The 19,889-nt window shown below is 46.9% G+C and overlaps 1 long non-coding RNA gene across 1 annotated transcript in view; it reads right to left on the bottom strand.

Moving 5' to 3' along the window:
• LOC126419318 (uncharacterized) overlaps positions 1-19,889 on the bottom strand; it is a 74,449-nt gene that overhangs the window by 34,848 nt on the left and 19,712 nt on the right. Inside the window, exon 3 of the long non-coding RNA XR_007575962.1 lies at positions 15,419-15,475. This is a non-coding gene — a long non-coding RNA (uncharacterized LOC126419318). The remainder of the gene's footprint in view (positions 1-15,418; positions 15,476-19,889) is intronic.

The raw sequence follows: 19,889 nt of genomic DNA on the forward strand, positions 1-19,889 counted from the left end.
AGGAGAGAGGGCCTAAGGGCACTGAGCATCAACAAGGCAGATTTTATGGCGTGTTCTTGCTGGAAAGGGATGATGGCAGTTAGGCAGTGCCTACACATGTTGGTGGAGTAATACTACTACCAGGTTTTCCAGGTAAGGCTTAGATTCTCTCTAAGGACACACTTCTCCTGCAAGAATGAGACTGTCCCTTTATCTAGGCAGGGAAGACACGGAAAATAGTGCAAAGCTTTTTTAGATCTGAAAAGCTTGGTAAAGCCAGCAACATAGCTCAAATAGGTATTGTGAGTTTCAACAGACAAGCTACCAGACTCTCCTTCATACTGTATTACACCAAGGGTAGCTTCAGTATAGACGGTTCATCCAAGTAGCCATTGTAACAAAATCCCTTGATGTTGGCAATGGTGACTCAGTTCCACAGCTTGCCTCATGTGTTCCTGGCAGTAATTAAACTCGCTGAGGGCTGATGGTTCTTGGTACATGATGGTCATTGTTCTAAGATTGTGGGCATTTTGTGACTCATTAAATTATCTGTAAGACACACATGGTGTGACAGGACTAAGATTTTGCTGCATCTGCTTTCATGACAGGCACAATTGTAACTGGTCAGTATTCTGGAGAAGCCACCATGCTTCTGCTTAGTATGATTTTAAGAAGTTACTGCACTTCAGAGTAATGGGTTCCCATTGAAAGATAAATTTGCTCATACTGGTCATTGATCAAAACCTTTCTGTAATGAAGGTGTTTTTTCTCTCCTTTGTAGTGTTATGGACTGAGTGCATTGTATGACCATGCTTTTTGAAATCTGCACAATCCCAGAATTATAATCAGTGAGGTGATACACAGTGCCAAGGTAAGTGGCCTTAAGTCGAGGTCCATTACCATGCAATCAGTGCATCATAAAAAAATCTGTGGTTAGGTGTCTCTCTCACTTGGCAGACTACACAGGATGCAGCAGCCAATGGAGCACTGGCCAGCAAACATATAGTTTATTGTTTTTGTATTATATGTTTGCAATGAATAATTGTTTCGTTCAGTTTGCATGCAATACTAGGTGACAGAATGAACATGTCATAAGTGAGTAAATTGACATGCATATTACCACTGACCACAGAGTGGTTGTGGTGTGGTGTGGTCAGAAAAAACAATAGTAAGAGTTTTAGCTATTGTTAGGAAGTGCAGCATAAGCGAGTGTGAGGTGTCTCCTGCATGTGTAAAGGCATGTTATTTAGGAGAAGGAAGGCTGATAATGAAGGTTGGAAATAGTGTTTACCTTTTAAGAATGCTGACTCTCTTCTTGGCTACTTACACCAAAGTAGGAGGCATTACAGGATGCGAAAATGGATCATCAGTCTACAGGAGACAGCGACTTCAATGATTTATGATGTAGAGCTGCGACTGCCAAGATGCCATGCATGAGTTTTGCAGTTTGAAAAGAATGACTACAGGGGAAGATTTATTTCGCCACTTAGAACAAACATTACCATCAATGCAATTACCACTGCTAGAACTGGTAAGTGTTACAACTGATTGAGGCAGAAACATGAGTGGGTAGAATTAAAACTAAACTGACAGACAGGTTGTGATATCCCATCAACTTTCTGTTGTGGTATGCTGCAAAGTTCTTGAATGGAAAGAAGTAAAGGACATTGCAATACCCACTGAACACTTCACCAGAAAAAATGGGTCGACACATCGTCAATTTGAACGGTCTGTCAATGTGGAAGCAGATCACTGACACACCTTGTATTTGGGGATGTCAAGTTAAATACCTTTCAGATGTCAATTTTCAATGTTTTTGTAATTGGCAACCATTTTAAGCATTTTACTATGCCATCTTCAGGCTTTACTACAGTGATATCTTCAACCATCACCTGCCGACTGTTAAATAAACATAGAAATGTGAATATAGGCTTTCCTGGTGTATAATGCTGATAAAATCTTCTCGGGCTACCATCCAGATAGCTACGCTGAAAATCCATGACGTTTCAATGAGTGTCAATCTCATCATCTTCTGGTGAAGTCTCTTTGCCTTTACAAATGTCGAGGGGGGGGGGGGAGAGAGAGACGAGGTGGGGGGGTAGGGAGGGGGAGACGAGGGGGAGGGGGGCGGGGTAGGGAGAGGAGACGAGGGGGGGGTAGGGAGGGGGAGACGAGGGGGGGGGGGTAGGGAGGGGGAGACGAGGGGGGGGTAGGGAGGGGGAGACGAGGGGGGGGAGAGAGACGAGGGGGGAGAGAGACGAGGGGGGGGAGAGAGACGAGGGGGGGGGAGAGAGACGAGGGGGGGGAGAGAGACGAGGGGGGGGGAGAGAGACGAGGGGGGGGAGAGAGACGAGGGGGGGGAGAGAGACGAGGGGGGGGAGAGAGACGAGGGGGGGAGAGAGACGAGGGGGGGGGAGAGAGACGAGGGGGGGGGAGAGAGACGAGGGGGGGGAGAGAGACGAGGGGGGGGGGGAGAGAGACGAGGGGGGAGGGAGAGAGACGAGGGGGGGGGGGGGGAGAGAGACGAGGGGGGTGGGGAGAGAGACGAGGGGGGGGGAGAGAGACGAGGGGGGGGGGAGAGAGACGAGGGGGGGGGAGAGAGACGAGGGGGGGAGAGAGACGAGGGGGGGGAGAGAGACGAGGGGAGGGGAGAGAGACGAGGGAGGGGAGAGAGACGAGGGGGGGGAGAGAGACGAGGGGGGGGAGAGAGACGAGGGGGGGGAGAGAGACGAGGGGGGGGGAGAGACGAGGGGGGGGGGAGAGACGAGGGGGGGGGGGGAGAGAGACGAAGGGGGGGGGGGAGAGAGACGAGGGGGGGGAGGGAGAGAGACGAGGGGGGGAGGGAGAGAGACGAGGGGGGGAGGAGAGAGACGAGGGGGGGGGGAGAGAGACGAGGGGGGGGAGAGAGACGAGGGGGGGGGGTGGAGAGACGAGGGGGGGGAGGAGAGACGAGGGGGGGGGAGAGAGACGAGGGGGGGGGGAGAGACGAGGGGAGGGGAGGAGAGACGAGGGGGAGGGGAGAGAGACGAGGGGAGGGGAGAGAGACGAGGGGAGGGGGAGAGAGACGAGGGGAGGGGAGAGAGACGAGGGGGGGAGAGAGACGAGGGGGGGGAGAGAGACGAGGGGGGGGGGAGAGAGACGAGGGGGGGGGGAGAGAGACGAGGGGGGGGGGGAGAGAGACGAGGGGGGGGAGAGAGACGAGGGGGGGGGAGAGAGACGAGGGGGGGAGAGAGACGAGGGGGGGAGGAGGACGAGGGGGGGAGAGAGACGAGGGGGGGAGAGAGACGAGGGGGGAGAGAGACGAGGGGGGGAGAGAGACGAGGGGGGGAGAGAGACGAGGGGGGGAGAGAGACGAGGGGGGGAGAGAGACGAGGGGGGGAGAGAGACGAGGGGGGGAGAGAGACGAGGGGGGGGAGAGAGACGAGGGGGGGAGAGAGACGAGGGGGGGAGAGAGACGAGGGGGGGAGAGAGACGAGGGGGGGAGAGAGACGAGGGGGGGAGAGAGACGAGGGGGGGAGAGAGACGAGGGGGGGAGAGAGACGAGGGGGGGAGAGAGACGAGGGGGGGAGAGAGACGAGGGGGGGAGAGAGACGAGGGGGGGAGAGACGAGGGGGGGGAGAGAGACGAGGGGGGGGGAGAGAGACGAGGGGGGGGGGAGAGAGACGAGGGGGGGGGAGAGAGACGAGGGGGGGGGGAGAGAGACGAGGGGGGGAGAGAGACGAGGGGGGGGAGAGAGACGAGGGGGGGGGAGAGAGACGAGGGGGGGGGAGAGAGACGAGGGGGGGGAGAGAGACGAGGGGGGGGGAGAGAGACGAGGGGGGGGGAGAGAGACGAGGGGGGGGGAGAGACGAGGGGGGGGGAGAGAGACGAGGGGGGGAGAGAGACGAGGGGGGGGGAGAGAGACGAGGGGGGACAGAGACGAGGGGGGGAGAGAGACGAGGGGGGGAGAGAGACGAGGGGGGGAGAGAGACGAGGGGGGGAGAGAGACGAGGGGGGGGAGAGAGACGAGGGGGGAGAGAGACGAGGGGGGGAGAGAGACGAGGGGGGGAGAGAGACGAGGGGGAGGAGAGAGACGAGGGGGGGAGAGAGACGAGGGGGGGAGAGAGACGAGGGGGGGGAGAGAGACGAGGGGGGGGAGAGAGACGAGGGGGGGAGAGAGACGAGGGGGGGAGAGAGACGAGGGGGGGAGAGAGACGAGGGGGGGAGAGAGACGAGGGGGGGAGAGAGACGAGGGGGGGAGAGAGACGAGGGGGGGAGAGAGACGAGGGGGGGAGAGAGACGAGGGGGGAGAGAGACGAGGGGGGGGAGAGAGACGAGGGGGGGAGAGAGACGAGGGGGGGAGAGAGACGAGGGGGGAGAGAGACGAGGGGGGGAGAGAGACGAGGGGGGAGAGAGACGAGGGGGGGAGAGAGACGAGGGGGGGAGAGAGACGAGGGGGGAGAGAGACGAGGGGGGGAGAGAGACGAGGGGGGGAGAGAGACGAGGGGGGGAGAGAGACGAGGGGGGGAGAGAGACGAGGGGGGGAGAGAGACGAGGGGGGGAGAGAGACGAGGGGGGGAGAGAGACGAGGGGGGGAGAGAGACGAGGGGGGGAGAGAGACGAGGGGGGAGAGAGACGAGGGGGGGAGAGAGACGAGGGGGGGAGAGAGACGAGGGGGGGAGAGAGACGAGGGGGGGAGAGAGACGAGGGGGGGAGAGAGACGAGGGGGGGAGAGAGACGAGGGGGGGAGAGACGAGGGGGGGGAGAGACGAGGGGGAGAGAGACGAGGGGGAGAGAGACGAGGGGGAGAGAGACGAGGGGGAGAGAGACGAGGGGGAGAGAGACGAGGGGGAGAGAGACGAGGGGGAGAGAGACGAGGGGGAGAGAGACGAGGGGGGAGAGGACGAGGGGGAGAGAGACGAGGGGGAGAGATATAAAATATGTGCTTTGTCTTTTCTTTCTTTTCCATTTAAGCAGACTGAGCCACAGCAAAATGTGGACTGTATACAGCTAGTGCCAATAAATATTTCAGGTATAATTTATGATGGTTACTTGTCTATTCATGTACAACTTCACATTATTTTACATTAGAAAATTCTGTTCTCTTTATGGGAACCATAAAATGAAATATGTTTTCTGAAAATTGGTACAAATAAATGAGAAAACACGGAATTTACTGACATGAAATACTTTATGTATAAGGGGTATCCAGAATTTACCGTCAAAAAATGGCTGACCATTGAGGACAAAAGAATTGCTTTATTTACGGCCAAATTCGATGTTTTTTTTTTTACCAAATATGCAATTTTTTTTGCCAAATTCAGTATTTTTTTGTTGAATTTACTTCCTTTCCCACCAAATTCGGTGTCCTCTTCCACCAACTCTGACATCCTCTTCTGTCACATTTGTTTTTCCCAAAATTGGTATTAGTGGTTAGCACACTGGACTCGCATTCGGGAGGACGACGGTTCAATTCCGTCTCTGGCCATCCTGATTTAGGTTTTCCGTGATTTCCCTAAATCCTTTCAGGCAAATGCTGGGATGGTTCCTTTGAAAGGGCATGGCCGATTTCCTTCCCTCTCCTTCCCTAACCCGAGCTTGCGGTCCGTCTCTAATGACCTCATTGTCGATGGGACGTTAAACACTAATCTCCTCCTCCTCCTAAGATTGGTATTATTTATTTTGCTAAATTTGGTGTTATTTTTAACAAATTGGGCAATTATTGCCAAATTAGGTGTTTTATTTTGTCAAATTGGTCATAATTTTTGCCAATGTCAGTGCTATTCTTGTTGTCACATCTACATCTATGCTCTGCAAAACCACCCTGAGGTGCATGGCAGAGGATATGTCCCATTGTACAAGTTATTAGGGTTTCTTCCTGTTCCAATCACATATGGAGCGTGTGAAGATGGATTGTCTGAATGCCTCTGTGCATGCAGTAATTATTCTTATCTTATCCTCATGGTCCCTGTGTGAGCAATAGTACATTCCTAGGGTAATCATTTCAAGCTGGTTGTTAAAACTTTGTTAATAGACTTTCTTGGGTAGTTTACATCTGTCTTCATCGATCTTCGAATTCAGTTCCATCAGTACGTCTGTGACACTCCCATGAATTAAGCAAACCTGTAATTGTTCGTGCTGCCCTTCTCTGTATACATTCAGTACCCTCTGTTAGTCTTATTTGGTAGGAGGTGTCCCACATACTTGAGAAATATTCTAGAACTGGTCGCACAAGTGATTTGTAAGCAATCTCGGTAGACAGATTGCACTCCCAAGCATTCTATGGAATAAACCAAAGTCTACAACCTGTTTTAACTACAACTGAACCTATCTGTTTGGTTTGTTGGTTCGTTTAAAAGAGAGAGGGGGGGGGGGGGGGGGGGAAGGGGCCAAACTACAGGGTCATCAGTCCCTTGTTGCTAATAAAACAATGCCCCCAGTGTGAGAATGAGACAGAAGACACATAACACAAAATAGAATGAAAAGAAAAACCACAAGAACAAAGGGAAGGCAACAAACACTAAAGGAACAAAATAGGACAAGGAAACAACAGAGACACTAGAAACGGAAGAGAGTAAAAGAAGAAAGCAGATTATAGTGGCTGGCCGACCATGAGAATAAAAAGGAAAAGCCAGCCACACTGCAACACATTAAAAACCTCCACCCTAAAACACTAGGGTGGAGGACAAAGAGGGACAAAGGACATGCATGCACTAAAACTTAGATCAAATGATAAAACCCAACATCATGAATAAAACTTAAAACTAAATTGGCCAATAAGGCCAGATAAAATGCGTGGCAACCAGTCCGGTAACCAACATTTCGTGGCTGGGCAGTCAAAGTGGGACAGTGCACCAAAATATTGGCCACTGTCAACCGGGCACCACACCGACATTGAGGCGGGTCTTCACGGTGCAAAAGGTAACAGTGGGCCACTCAAGCGTGGCCAATGCAGGGCCAGCAGAGGATAACTGATTCCCTGCGAGAGGCCCACATGGAAGACTTTCACACACTCAAGGTCTCCATAGCAAGATACAGTTTGTTGTGCATACTGTTATGCCATTCCATCTCCAAAGCCGAAAACCCTGTGGCAGAATGCAGGTCAGGTTCAGAGATGCTGATCTTCAGAAGTGGTTTCCGCGTAGCTTGTTTGGCCAGCCTGTCGGCAAGTTCATTGCCTGGGATTCTAACATGTCCTGGCGTCCACACAAACACCACTGAACGATGGGACTGGTCCAGGACATAGATTGACTCCTGGATGGACACCAAAGGATGGCAAGGGTAGCACTGGTTGATAGCTTGCAGGCTGCTCAAGGAGTCAGTACAAAGAAGAAATGATTCCTTGGGAATATACTGAAGTGCACGAGATATAGCCACCAGCTCTGCAGTGAATACACTGCAGCCACCAGGCAAGTAATTCTGTTCAATATGGCCTCTGTGGGCAAAGGCGAACCCAACATTACCATCAGCCATCGAGCCGTCAGTGTAAACCACTTCAGAGCCCCGGAACACTTCAAGAGTCGAGAGGAAGTGACCGCGGAGAGCTGCAGGGTTAACGGAGTCCTTAGGGCCACGCGAAAGTCCCTGGCATAGCTTTGGCCTACAGCTACACCACCGAAGTGTACGTGATTGGATCTCAAGGAGAGGTGGTGAAGCAAAGGACTCCAGTTCAGACAGAAGTGATCGCACACAAACCACAATTGTTAGCCCTGACCTGGGCCGCCTATGTGGTAGGTGAACCACTGTGGCTGGGAAAAGAAGATGGTAATTAGGATGTTCAGGAGAGCTATGAATGTGTGCAACGTAACTGGAGAGCAGTTGTGTGTGTCTGATCTTCAATGGAGGGGCTCCAGCCTCCACCAATATGCTTGACACCGGACTCATCCCAAAAGTATCCTGTCACTAGTCTAACTCCGCAATGGTGCAATGTGTTGATCAAACGCAATGCTGAGGGCACCGATGAACCATAAATCACACTCCCATAGTCAAGGGGGGTTTGAACAAGGGCTCTGTAGAGCTGCAGCAGCATAGAGTGAACTGCACCCCTGTTGGTGTTGCTCAGGCACTGGAGGGCACTGAGCTGATGCCAACACTTCCATTTAAACTGACTAAGGTGAAGCCAAGTCAAACGGGGATCGAAAACCAGACCTAAGAACTGATATGTCTGCATTACAGTGAGTGGATCATCACTAAGGTAAAATACTGGTTCCGGATGAACGATACGACACCGACGTAAATGTGTGACACACGTCTTCATGGTGCAAAACAAAGCCATGGGCTAGAGCCCATGACTGCCCCTTGTGGGTGGACCCCCGCTCAGCAATACCAGTACTGGAGCAGCAGTATGAAATGCAGAAGTCGTTTGCATAAACAGAAGATGACACGGAGGGCCCGATAGCTGCTGCTAGACCATTAATGAGCACTAAAAGTAGAGACACACTCAATACAGAGCCCTGCAGGACTCCATTCTCCTGGATATGGATGGAGCTATGGGAATCACCAACTTGGATGGAAAGTACAGAGCAACAGGAAGTTTTGGATAAAAATCTGGAGTGGGCCCCAGAGAGCCTACTCATACAATGTGGCAAGGATATGATTTCGCCAGGTTGTGTCGTATGTTTTACGAAAGTCAAAACAGATTGCAAACCAGGTGTTGGCGTCTGGAAAATCGCTGTTCGGATGGCAGACTCGATGGACACAAGATTATCAGTGGTAGAGCGACCCTGGCAGAAGCTGCGCTGACATGGAGCGAGTAGGCAATGTGACTCCAGGACCCAACCTAACTGCTGACATACCATATGTCCCAGCAGCTTACAAAGAAAGTTGGTGAGGCTGGTGGACCGACAGCTATCCACATCAAGCGGATTTTTACCAGGTTTGAGCACCGGAATGATGGCGCTCTCCCACCATTGCGAAGGAAAGACGCCATTACAGCAGATTCGGTTGAAGATGACGAGGATATGTCACTTTTAGTCAGATGAGAGATGTTTAATCACCTGACTGTGGATCTGATCAGGCCTAGGAGCTGTGTTGGGGCAATGTGCGAGGGCAATGAGGAGCTCCCACTCAGTAATTGGGGCGTTACAGGATTTACTGTGGTGTGTAGTGAATGAGAGGACTTTCCCTTCCGGCCGCCGAATGAGAGTGCGAAAGGTTGGGGGGTAGTTCTCCGACGCAGAGGCTCGAGCAAAGCGCTCGGCAATCGCATTTGCATCGGTAGATAACATAGCATTTCTGGTAACACCGGAAACACCTGTTGGGGTCTGGTACCCGAAGAGAAGTTCTCTCTTTGCCCAGAGTTGGGAAAGTGACGTATTACACCCAATGGTCGAGACCTCTCTCTCCCAACACTCCTGCTTCTGTCGTCTGCCGAGTTGGCGAACGTGGGCATGGAGCCGTTTAAAGGCTATGAGGTGCTCCATTGAAGGGTGCTGCTTACGCCGCTGTAGAGCTCACCAATGCTTCTTAATTGCTTCAGTGACTTCCGGCAACCACCAAGGGACTGCCTTACACTGGGGACACCCTAAAGAACAAGGGATCACATTTGCAGCTGCAGAAACAATTGTTGTAGTCACCTGCTCAACCATCACATCAATGTTACCGTCTGGGGGAGATTCAACGATGACAGCAGAGGCGAAAGTTTCCCAGTCCACCTTGTTTAAAGCCCATATGACACTGAAATATGTAGCGGACTCAGTGTTTAAGAGGCACAGGTTTAACTGAGACAGTGAAGTTCTGACATCTCTGCCTCTGCCAGTAAGAAAGGTGCCACCCCACAAGGGGTTATGGGTGTTAAAATGTCTCTAAAGTAGGAAAGGTTTAGGGAGTTCATCAATCAGTGCAGCTAATACATTCATGGGTATTGCACTATCTGGAGGAAGATATACATTGCAGACAGTTATTTCCTGTATCGTCCTTATTCTGACAGTCACAGCTTCAAGAGAGGTTTGAAGGGGCACAGTGTCATTACAGACTGAGTTTAAGACATAACACAACCTCCACCTGACACTCTATTATAGTCGTTACAGTTCCCGTAATATCCCTTATAGCTGTGGAGGGCAGGGGTGCGCATTGCTGGAAACCAGGTTTCCTGGAGTGCAATGCAGATAGCAGTTGCCGTGTACCTCAGCCAGGTGGTTGAAAAAACCACTGCAATTCCACTGGAGAATGATTTCATCGTGAGACTGGAAAGGCGTGGAACATTCACAGAGGCAATTTACGCCTCAGAATCACCTGCTGCCACCAATGTATTGCCTGCGAGTCTATATCCATTGTGTCTGAGGGTCTGGCAAGATCTAGGTCCTCAGCAGATGCAAAAATCTCCACCCCATCCTCAGACGCAGAACTTGCAGGTAACGGTGGTGTGGGTGCCACCGCAATTTCCTTGGTCTTAGGTGGTCTTCTTTTTGGATTTCTCTCACTGGTTCTTGGCTTTCCCTGGCTGGGAGGACTTCACTGGCTCAGTCTGCGGGACTGGAAATGAGTGTACAGCCCTACGACCAGCTGCTTTTGAGCTCTTCAGCCATTGGTGAGTGTCATCTTTCCCACTAGCAGAAACCTGGGAAGGGAGTGACCCAAGGGACCCCTTCCCAGCGAAAGAAGCTGAAGAAGACTTACTCTTCTCTGGCTTAGAAGTGGGGACAGATGTCTCTGATGGTTTGGTGTGTGTGTGTGTGTGTGTGTGTGTGTGTGTGTGTGTGTGTGTGAGGGGGGGGGGGGGCCGCTGCTCCTAATGTAGGTGGTGCGAGAGCAACAGGGAGGGAAATGCCACCCGCCATCAAGTGGGCAGGTGTAGCCTTCCGGCTCTCAGAGGTGTCTAGGGTTGGCGGAGCTGGTGGTGCCAGAGCTGTTGCAGCGGCGGCGTAAGACGATGTCATACGCACAGGATGAAGGCGTTCAAATTTTCTCTTAGTCTCAGCGTAGGTCAGTCGGTCCAGGGTCTTGTACTCTATGATTTTCCTTTCTTTCTGGAGAATCCTGCAGTCTGATGAGCACGGCGAATGGTGCTTTCCACAGTTGACACAGATGGGAGGGGAGGCACATGGAGTAGTGGGATGTGATGGGCACCCGCAATCTCGACGTGTGACGCTGGAAGTATATATGGCCAAACTTCAAGCACTTAAAGCACCACATCGGGGAAGGGATATAGGGCTTTACATCACAGTGGTAGACCATCACCTTGACCTTCTTGGGCAATGTATTACCCTTGAAGGCGAAGATGAAGGCACCGGTGGCAACCCGATTATCCCTTGGACCTCGATGGACACGCCGGACAAAATGTACACCTTGCCGCTTTAAATTGGTGTGCAGCTCATCGTCAGATTGCAAAAGAAGGTCCCTGTGAAATATGATTCCCTAGACCATATTTCAACTCTTATGGGGAGTGATGGTTACAGAAACATCCCCCCCCCCCCCCCCCCCCCCGCTTGTCACACGCGAGTAACTTCCCTGACTGGGCAGTGGGTGCTGTTTTGTTCAAGACTGACCTAGATCTCATTTTGGACAAGCCCTAAACCACCCCCCCCCCCCCCCCCTCCTCCCCAAACTTGTCCTCTAAATGCGCAACAGAAAACTAAGGCTTCATCGTCATGAAAGATTCCCCATCAGCTCTCTAACATACAAGGTACCGGGGCGAATAAGATCTACTGACATCCTTAGTCTGACATTCCCACCCATGACGTGGCCGGGGAAGGGAATGATTTGGGGTTGTCCTGTGCGTTAAATGGAACTCGTGAATGCTCAGAGACTGCTGGTGTTTCACAACCAGCATGAGATTATGGACTACACTTCATCGCGTGTCATCCGGCCTGATGCCACCCACTCCGACCAGGGGCCCTCCAAACGGGCGCCGCCCAGCCACAGCAAAGGCTACCTAGCAGGATGGCCATTGCCTGAGTCCTGATGCCCCAGGGGGATGGGCATTTACCCCTTGGCATACGTGAGGAGTTAATGGCTCATGCATCAGCAGATTGACCACTGTGTGGTCAGGGGGCTACAACCAACAGGGTACATGGCAGCCCCACCACAACGGACTGGCTACCGGCTGGATATCAGGTGCAAAGACGTCAATTATCATCGACGCAGAAATTGACACTGCATGGTGGAAAACACACCCAGGCAGGTGTCCTCACCCAAGAGATGGGTCAGACTGAAATACGACGACGGAAAAGTGGGCTCAAGATCTCAATGCATGATGGACACGATGAACCATGTAAGGCACCCTTCCCCAATTGGCTCACTCTTCGAAAAATTTTGAAAAATGGAGGTCAAAGCCTACAGGGAACCATCACATAAACGCCGAAACATATGAGACTCCTTTTAGTCCCCTCTTACGACAGGCAGGAATACCTCGGGCCTATTCTAATTCCCAGACCTGCAGGGGGGTGTTTGGTTTGTGTGGAGTTCAAATCCGTGGTCATCAGCACTCGTACAAAGTCCCAATTTTTACACAGTCCAAGTTCTTTTACACAATCCAATCTAGCCACTGTCATGAATGATGATGAGGACAACACAAACACCCAGTCCCGATTGAACCTATGTTATCTCATTTAATATCCTTACAAAGTGTTACACCCAGGTATTTGTATGAGTTGGCTGATTCCAGCACAACTCATTGATATTATAGCCAGAGGATACTACATTTCATGATTTCTTTAAGTGCAAAATTTTACATTTCTGAATATTTAGAGCAAAGTTTTCTGCACCTCGTTGAAATCTTATCAAGATCTGACTGAATATCAAAGCAGCTTCTTTCATGTAGTACTTGATTATACGTAACTGCACTATCTGCAAAAATCCTGATTTTACTATTAATATTACCTGCAAGGTCATTAATATACAACATGAATCCCAAGGGTCCCAACACGCTTCAATGGGGCATATCTGACGTTACTTCTACATCTGATGATGACTCTCCAATCCGATGCAACGTGCTGCGTCCTCCCTGCCAAATAGTCCTCAATCCAGTCACAAATCTCAGTTGATACCTAATATGACCGTACTTTTGACAATAAGCCTAGGTGTGATACTGCATCAAATGCTTTTTGGAAATCTAGAAATACTGCATCTATCTGGCTGACTTGATCCAAAGCTTTCAGCATGTCATGTGAGTGAAGTGCGAGTTGGATTTCACATGATCGATGTTTTCGAAATCCATGCTGGTTGGTATTGGGGTCATTCTGTTCATGATACCTCAATGTTTGAGCTCAGAATATGTTCTAAGATTCTACAACAAGTCTATGTCATGGATATTGGATGGTAGTTTTGTGGATTGCTTCTATATCAAATTTCATTACATAGAAAATAAACTGTCATTTTAAAATTATATGCAAGAAACAGCCTTGAGTTGTCAAAACACAGTTTTAATTGGCAGTAACTACCATTTATGAATATTAGTAAAATGCAGTTCACAGATCTATACACTGATTTTGAGTAATTTTAGTGAACACGTAATTGTGTGTTACTTTTCATGTCACCTTCACTGTAAAATTTTCCTGTTGCTACTGATTATATATCACCAAAGTTAAGTGCATATGAGAGACTTGGAATGTAGTTATTTTATGTCACAGCTGGCACTTTCTGACTGCCTGCTAAGTCACTGGTTGTAGCAGATGAAAATGGCTGCATTGATACTTTCTCCCACCAACTATGAGGTTAAACAAGTTTTCAAATCCTCAAAACCCAGTGCTTGTTAAAGTTCATTATAAGGTATATTTACAGTAAGGTCTGGACACCACGAGCAAGCAGATGCTGTATTGTAGATGTGAGAAAATTTTCCAGAGTTGTCTCTATGTCAAACGAAACACAGTAGGCATCGAACTCTCATCAGCCTTGTAAAGTGGGTGGATCAGCACAATGTGGATAAAAGCTTTGTTTTATGATTATTGAATTTTGGTGCCATATCACACAGATATCATAATTCTGGAAATTGCAATGGAATGGTCACATAAATTAGTGCAGGATGCCGATGGTATGAATCATGGTGATTCACCAGAATACTCTACGCATACAACATTTTTTGTGGACATTATGCAGGAAAATATTTCATCATTCATCTTATAGCATTCACAACCAAAAAAAAAAAAAAAAATACATCTTTCCTTCCTAATAAAGAAATTCATTCCCTGCCAACATTTTTAGTGATGAAAAGACGTTGACAACTGTCACCCATTGGTTCCAATTCCTGTTTCAGCATAGTTTAAGGTTGCTGACCTTAAAAAGTGGCTCATACTATGTCTTTACATTTATTCAACTGCTGAATAAATAAATGCTGCTAATAAATTAAAATTGCCAACTGTTGATGTTTAAACTGAAGCCACTGAACATTAATTTTCACTCCTACATATATGCAAAACCAATGGCATTGCATCTCCTACCTTTCCTTATAGTGTTCATTAGTTTCCGGAATTTAAGATCAGTGCACTAAATAGTATCCACTGAATTCAACTTAAATGAGATACAATTTACAACAATCCTTCCAATTTACATCACACAATTAATGGGATCTAACTGACCGTGAGAGTGTCTTGGTGCTGGCTGACTAGAGAATCATTACACATTGGCTGTCCAACTTCTACTGACCAGTATACAATGAACTTTGCTGTAGCTTGGCAGTGGCAGGCAACAGCATCGTCCATGGTAATTATTTCACAGCTCATATAGGGCAATTTCTCCACAAAATGTTTAAATATAACACAGTTACAAATTTAATTATAAAATGTAACAATGGAATTGGAAGCAATACATTTACATTTAACTATTATGTTATTTTGATTAGCAAACAGCCACATAGGCCTATTCTTTAAATGGTTTTAATACTGGATTCTATCTTCATTAGCAGAATTTGAGCTCTGTATTTTCTCTTCCACATTTCTTACTACTGCCCTCCAAGAATATTCTAGAAACCAAATCTCATATTTTAAGATATTTCGACAACTAACCAGTTTTCTCAGTAGTGTTACATATTTTAAATGGAGAAAAATTAAGGCGGCTAAACGGTAACACTGAATGTTTGAAAGGTCTGCATTACTAAATTTGGAAAATATGTGTTTTATCAGACAAAGACAGATTAAGTGAGAAAAAGGGAAAACATGTATTTATGTTAGGTGTTATATCAGAACAAGGAGTTATTCTACTTTGCTAGATTTCAGTAGAAACTGGATGTTGACCCCAAAGAATTAAGTGACTATCAGCCCTGTTGAGCAGTATGTTCATAATTACCACAGACAACTACTGTATTTGATCTATTAAATTTATCTTGATAACCATGTCTCCTTTCTGTTTATTTTACTACAGAAACTTACTTTTCAAATAAACCAAGTTCATGCACATGGCTCTCCTAAAAGGTTCAACATTTATTTCCAATGAATACTATAGTCACATACTATATTTACCACTTAGAATGTGGGCACATTTCTTGACAAGAAAATTACCATCTCAAATACCATTAAAATGTATTTACCACCTTATGGCAGCCATCGATGAGTCACAGTTCAAAGTTGCACTCTTTTGGTAGATTCTGCAACAAGTAATAATAAATACAGTCAGTCGTTAAGAGATCATATTTATTTCTCTTTCTTTCAATCGTCTAATGCAGTACGAGAACAGCAATAATCTTTAGAGGTATCTTTACTAAATGTACAGAAAACAGCAAATGATGAAGATTAATAAAAATGGTTACATTCAATGCAGGTTGGTGTTCTTCTCAAGCACTTTAGTTAGAATTCACTAATAATAAATAGTGAGTTGAAATGAAGTTACAAGTTTAAAAAGTTAGCTTCACAATGTTTGTTATAACATGATACTGGAATTTTTTTTTTAGACTGAAATGTTCATGTTTGAGGAGCTTCATTTTTCACGCCTTTAATGCTTCTACCCTGCAAATAAAATAGTAATCATGTCCATGAAAAGGTGCTAAATCGATATAAAGTCTGCATGAGAGACAATCAACCATACAACTCAACATGACATTTCAAAACACAAACACTTAGTTGGTATCTACATGAAGACACCAATTTATACATGGTACTTCAGTTATAACAGCTGAAAAAAGTTACTGTCCCTTGATAATGCTGAGGAAGCAGCAAGGAAAGCCCAGTAGATTACTCTAACATCTGAAATTTTGTTTCCATATATCACCCAAGGACAACCCTCTTCTACACTCCTGGAAATGGAAAAAAGAACACATTGACACCGGTGTGTCAGACCCACCATACTTGCTCCAGACACTGCGAGAGGGCTGTACAAGCAATGATCACACGCACGGCACAGCGGACACACCAGGAACCGCGGTGTTGGCCGTCGAATGGCGCTAGCTGCGCAGCATTTGTGCACTGCCGCCGTCAGTGTCAGCCAGTTTGCCGTGGCATACGGAGCTCCATCGCAGTCTTTAACACTGGTAGCATGCCGCGACAGCGTGGACGTGAACCGTATGTGCAGTTGACGGACTTTGAGCGAGGGCGTATAGTGGGCATGCGGGAGGCCGGGTGGACGTACCGCCAAATTGCTCAACACGTGGGGCGTGAGGTCTCCACAGTACATCGATGTTGTCGCCAGTGGTCGGCGGAAGGTGCACGTGCCCGTCGACCTGGGACCGAACCGCAGCGACGCACGGATGCACGCCAAGACCGTAGGATCCTACGCAGTGCCGTAGGGGACCGCACCGCCACTTCCCAGCAAATTAGGGACACTGTTGCTCCTGGGGTATCGGCGAGGACCATTCGCAACCGTCTCCATGAAGCTGGGCTACGGTCCCGCACACCGTTAGGCCGTCTTCCGCTCACGCCCCAACATCGTGCAGCCCGCCTCCAGTGGTGTCGCGACTGGCGTGAATGGAAGGACGAATGGAGACGTGTCGTCTTCAGCGATGAGAGTCGCTTCTGCCTTGGTGCCAATGATGGTCGTATGCGTGTTTGGCGCCGTGCAGGTGAGCGCCACAATCAGGACTGCATACGACCGAGGCACACAGGGCCAACACCCGGCATCATGGTGTGGGGAGCGATCTCCTACACTGGCCGTACACCACTGGTGATCGTCGAGGGGACACTGAATAGTGCACGGTACATCCAAACCGTCATCGAACCCATCGTTCTACCATTCCTAGACCGGCAAGGAAACTTGCTGTTCCAACAGGACAATGCACGTCCGCATGTATACCGTGCCACCCAACGTGCTCTAGAAGGTGTAAGTCAACTACCCTGGCCAGCAAGATCTCCAGATCTGTACCCCCTTTGAGCATGTTTGGGACTGGATGAAGCGTCGTCTCACGCGGTCTGCACGTCCAGCACGAACGCTGGTCCAACTGAGGCGCCAGGTGGAAATGGCATGGCAGGCCGTTCCACAGGACTACATCCAGCATCTCTACGATCGTCTCCATGGGAGAATAGCAGCCTGCATTGCTGCGAAAGGTGGATATACACTGTACTAGTGCCGACATTGTGCATGCTCTGTTACTTGGGTCTATGTGCCTGTGGTTCTGTCAGTGTGATCATGTGATGTATCTGACCCCAGGAATGTGTCAATAAAGTTTCCCCTTCCTGGGACAATGAATTCACGGTGTTCTTATTTCAATTTCCAGGAGTGTATATCACACAAGACTGTCTCTGCATGAAATAATTCTCTGCAGATTTCACATATCGAGATACTCAGCTCTGGGAATTGTATTAAAATGACACACAGTTACCACTGAGTTTTGCCACAAAACTTTGGAAGCCCTGCAGAATGAGTGTCATTTATTCTGAAGCATGCTAAAAACGTTCATTTTAGTCTCATTTGTTTTTGCAAGTGTGTTAAACAATTGGTAGGATGATCAAAAAGTTTCACAGAAGCACAATGAACTCCTGCAAGTGCATTAGAGACACTATACTGAACATTATTTTTTTTAACTGTACTTATATTCCAAATTCATATAGCTTTAATATGAAAGTTGTGTGAATATAAATGCACTATTGAGGAGCATAGTCAAATGTTGACTGATTTGCCAACAGGGTGGTGATGGATATGAAGTGTATACTCAATGCAAAATCATTAGTTTTATAAAACTAAACTGAGAAAATTACATACTTTGCAAACTGTTGGAACTCATGTCATTAACATGTGTGATTTTCTTCCTTCAAAGTCAGTGTAATACTAGTGATTTTCATACCCAGTCACTAAAGCACTTAGAACTTCATGATACGAAAGTTACAGCAAAAATGCCTTTCACTTCAAATAATACACCATATCACTTATGAAAGGAAGAAAATTACCAAGAGGGGAAAGAACTGTACATGTGGATGCAACTTATCCTGAGAAGCGTATGGTAATATTAATGTGTACAATCTTTACTCATTTTCTAAAATACAACAATAAGTAACACTATTTAGAACTATTTTTAAGGGCTTGGTCTGCTTATCATTCAGATTTGGCATCAACATGTGCTGCAGATCTTATCAGAAAGGAGAATCATGAGGAATGTGTAGAAAGTACAAATAAGCAAAAGTATTGAGAAAACAAAATTACAAAACGACAGAACAACTGGCCAGTATCTAGTACCTTCCGGTTGAGAAATCCCAAATTTGGAATGGAGAAACACTAACTATAATGTTCTAGAAGGTTTGATTAAGAACCGAAACATTTCCATAATAGACAAAGCCAGGAGAATAATGGAACAGGATTATAACTGTTTCACAACATACAATTTAGCCCTTAATCATACAGAGATTCATATTATGCAATTTCAAACAAATTAAAATTACTTGCATGTACCAGGAATAGAGATCAAAGGGAACACACTGGATAAGTCTGTGTGTGAGGCTCCTAAGCATCCAGATAGATAATAAACTGAGGTGGCATGAATATGTGGATAAGTTAAGCAAAAAGGTCAGTTACACCTGCTTTGTACTTTAAAAATGTGTATACAACAAAACAGAACACTGAAATCATTTTGCAAGCAGAATATACCTACTACAAAACTGTGCCAACAATTACAATTAGTGCTGATGGACAACCAAGAAACAATAAGTTTATTCACAATATCAATTTAAAATTTAAACTAACAGAAAATCTAACCTTTTTCACTTATTTGTTATCAAGTTTTGAGAAAATTTGCTGCAAACACAATTGTTGAACATGCTTGTTAAGTTTGCTACATTAAATTTACCTAAACTGTAATTTTTGGTGTAGTAAAATAAGTATAGTATAGACAATGCATTTCTGTCTAGGCTTCAGATCAAGGCTTTACATTCGCTGCATGAAGACAACAGGTTACAATCAGATATTAGGCTGGAAATTTAAATTCACCAGATATTCAGAAACAAAAGAATATCTCAATCATTCCACCTTGTACAATTTATTATGATATTTGGACTAAAGTATCTAAATTTCACATAAATTTAACACAAACCAATCATGACGTTGTCAGTATACAGACAGCTGATATTGGTCTGCACAAAGTCACATACATAATCTGTTTAAAGAATTGGATAAAAACAGCACCTGTGTTGCAGAAATAGATGACAGTGAGATTTTTGAAAGAAATTTTTTTTTTCTGGTATATGTAAACATTTGGAAAGTAATTTACAATTAATTCCCTACTTATCATTATGAGTAGGTAAACAACAGTCATTATTTGTAGCTAGCATAGTTTAGAGAAGTATGCCACTTCTTCCTGTTACTGTATAACTTGACTCATTTCACATTTCTGAAGGTTTTTACTATATATGGAACATGTGTGAATGAATAACAGGATTTTCTTCTCAAGCTGAGGTCAGAGTGACCCCATTCTTTCCAACCTTCTCCTTGAGAAACTCACAGATCCGAAAGCTTTGTTGTAATATGACATACCAAGATTCAATTATTGAGCCACACAATACAACTGATTACTAAACAACTTAATATATGACAATTTCAATATGTAAACATATCTGTATGGTCATTTCTTTACTTTCAAATTA

The sequence above is a fragment of the Schistocerca serialis genome, chromosome 9 (assembly GCF_023864345.2).
Source record: "Schistocerca serialis cubense isolate TAMUIC-IGC-003099 chromosome 9, iqSchSeri2.2, whole genome shotgun sequence".
In the NCBI taxonomy this organism is placed as follows: domain Eukaryota; kingdom Metazoa; phylum Arthropoda; class Insecta; order Orthoptera; family Acrididae; genus Schistocerca; species Schistocerca serialis.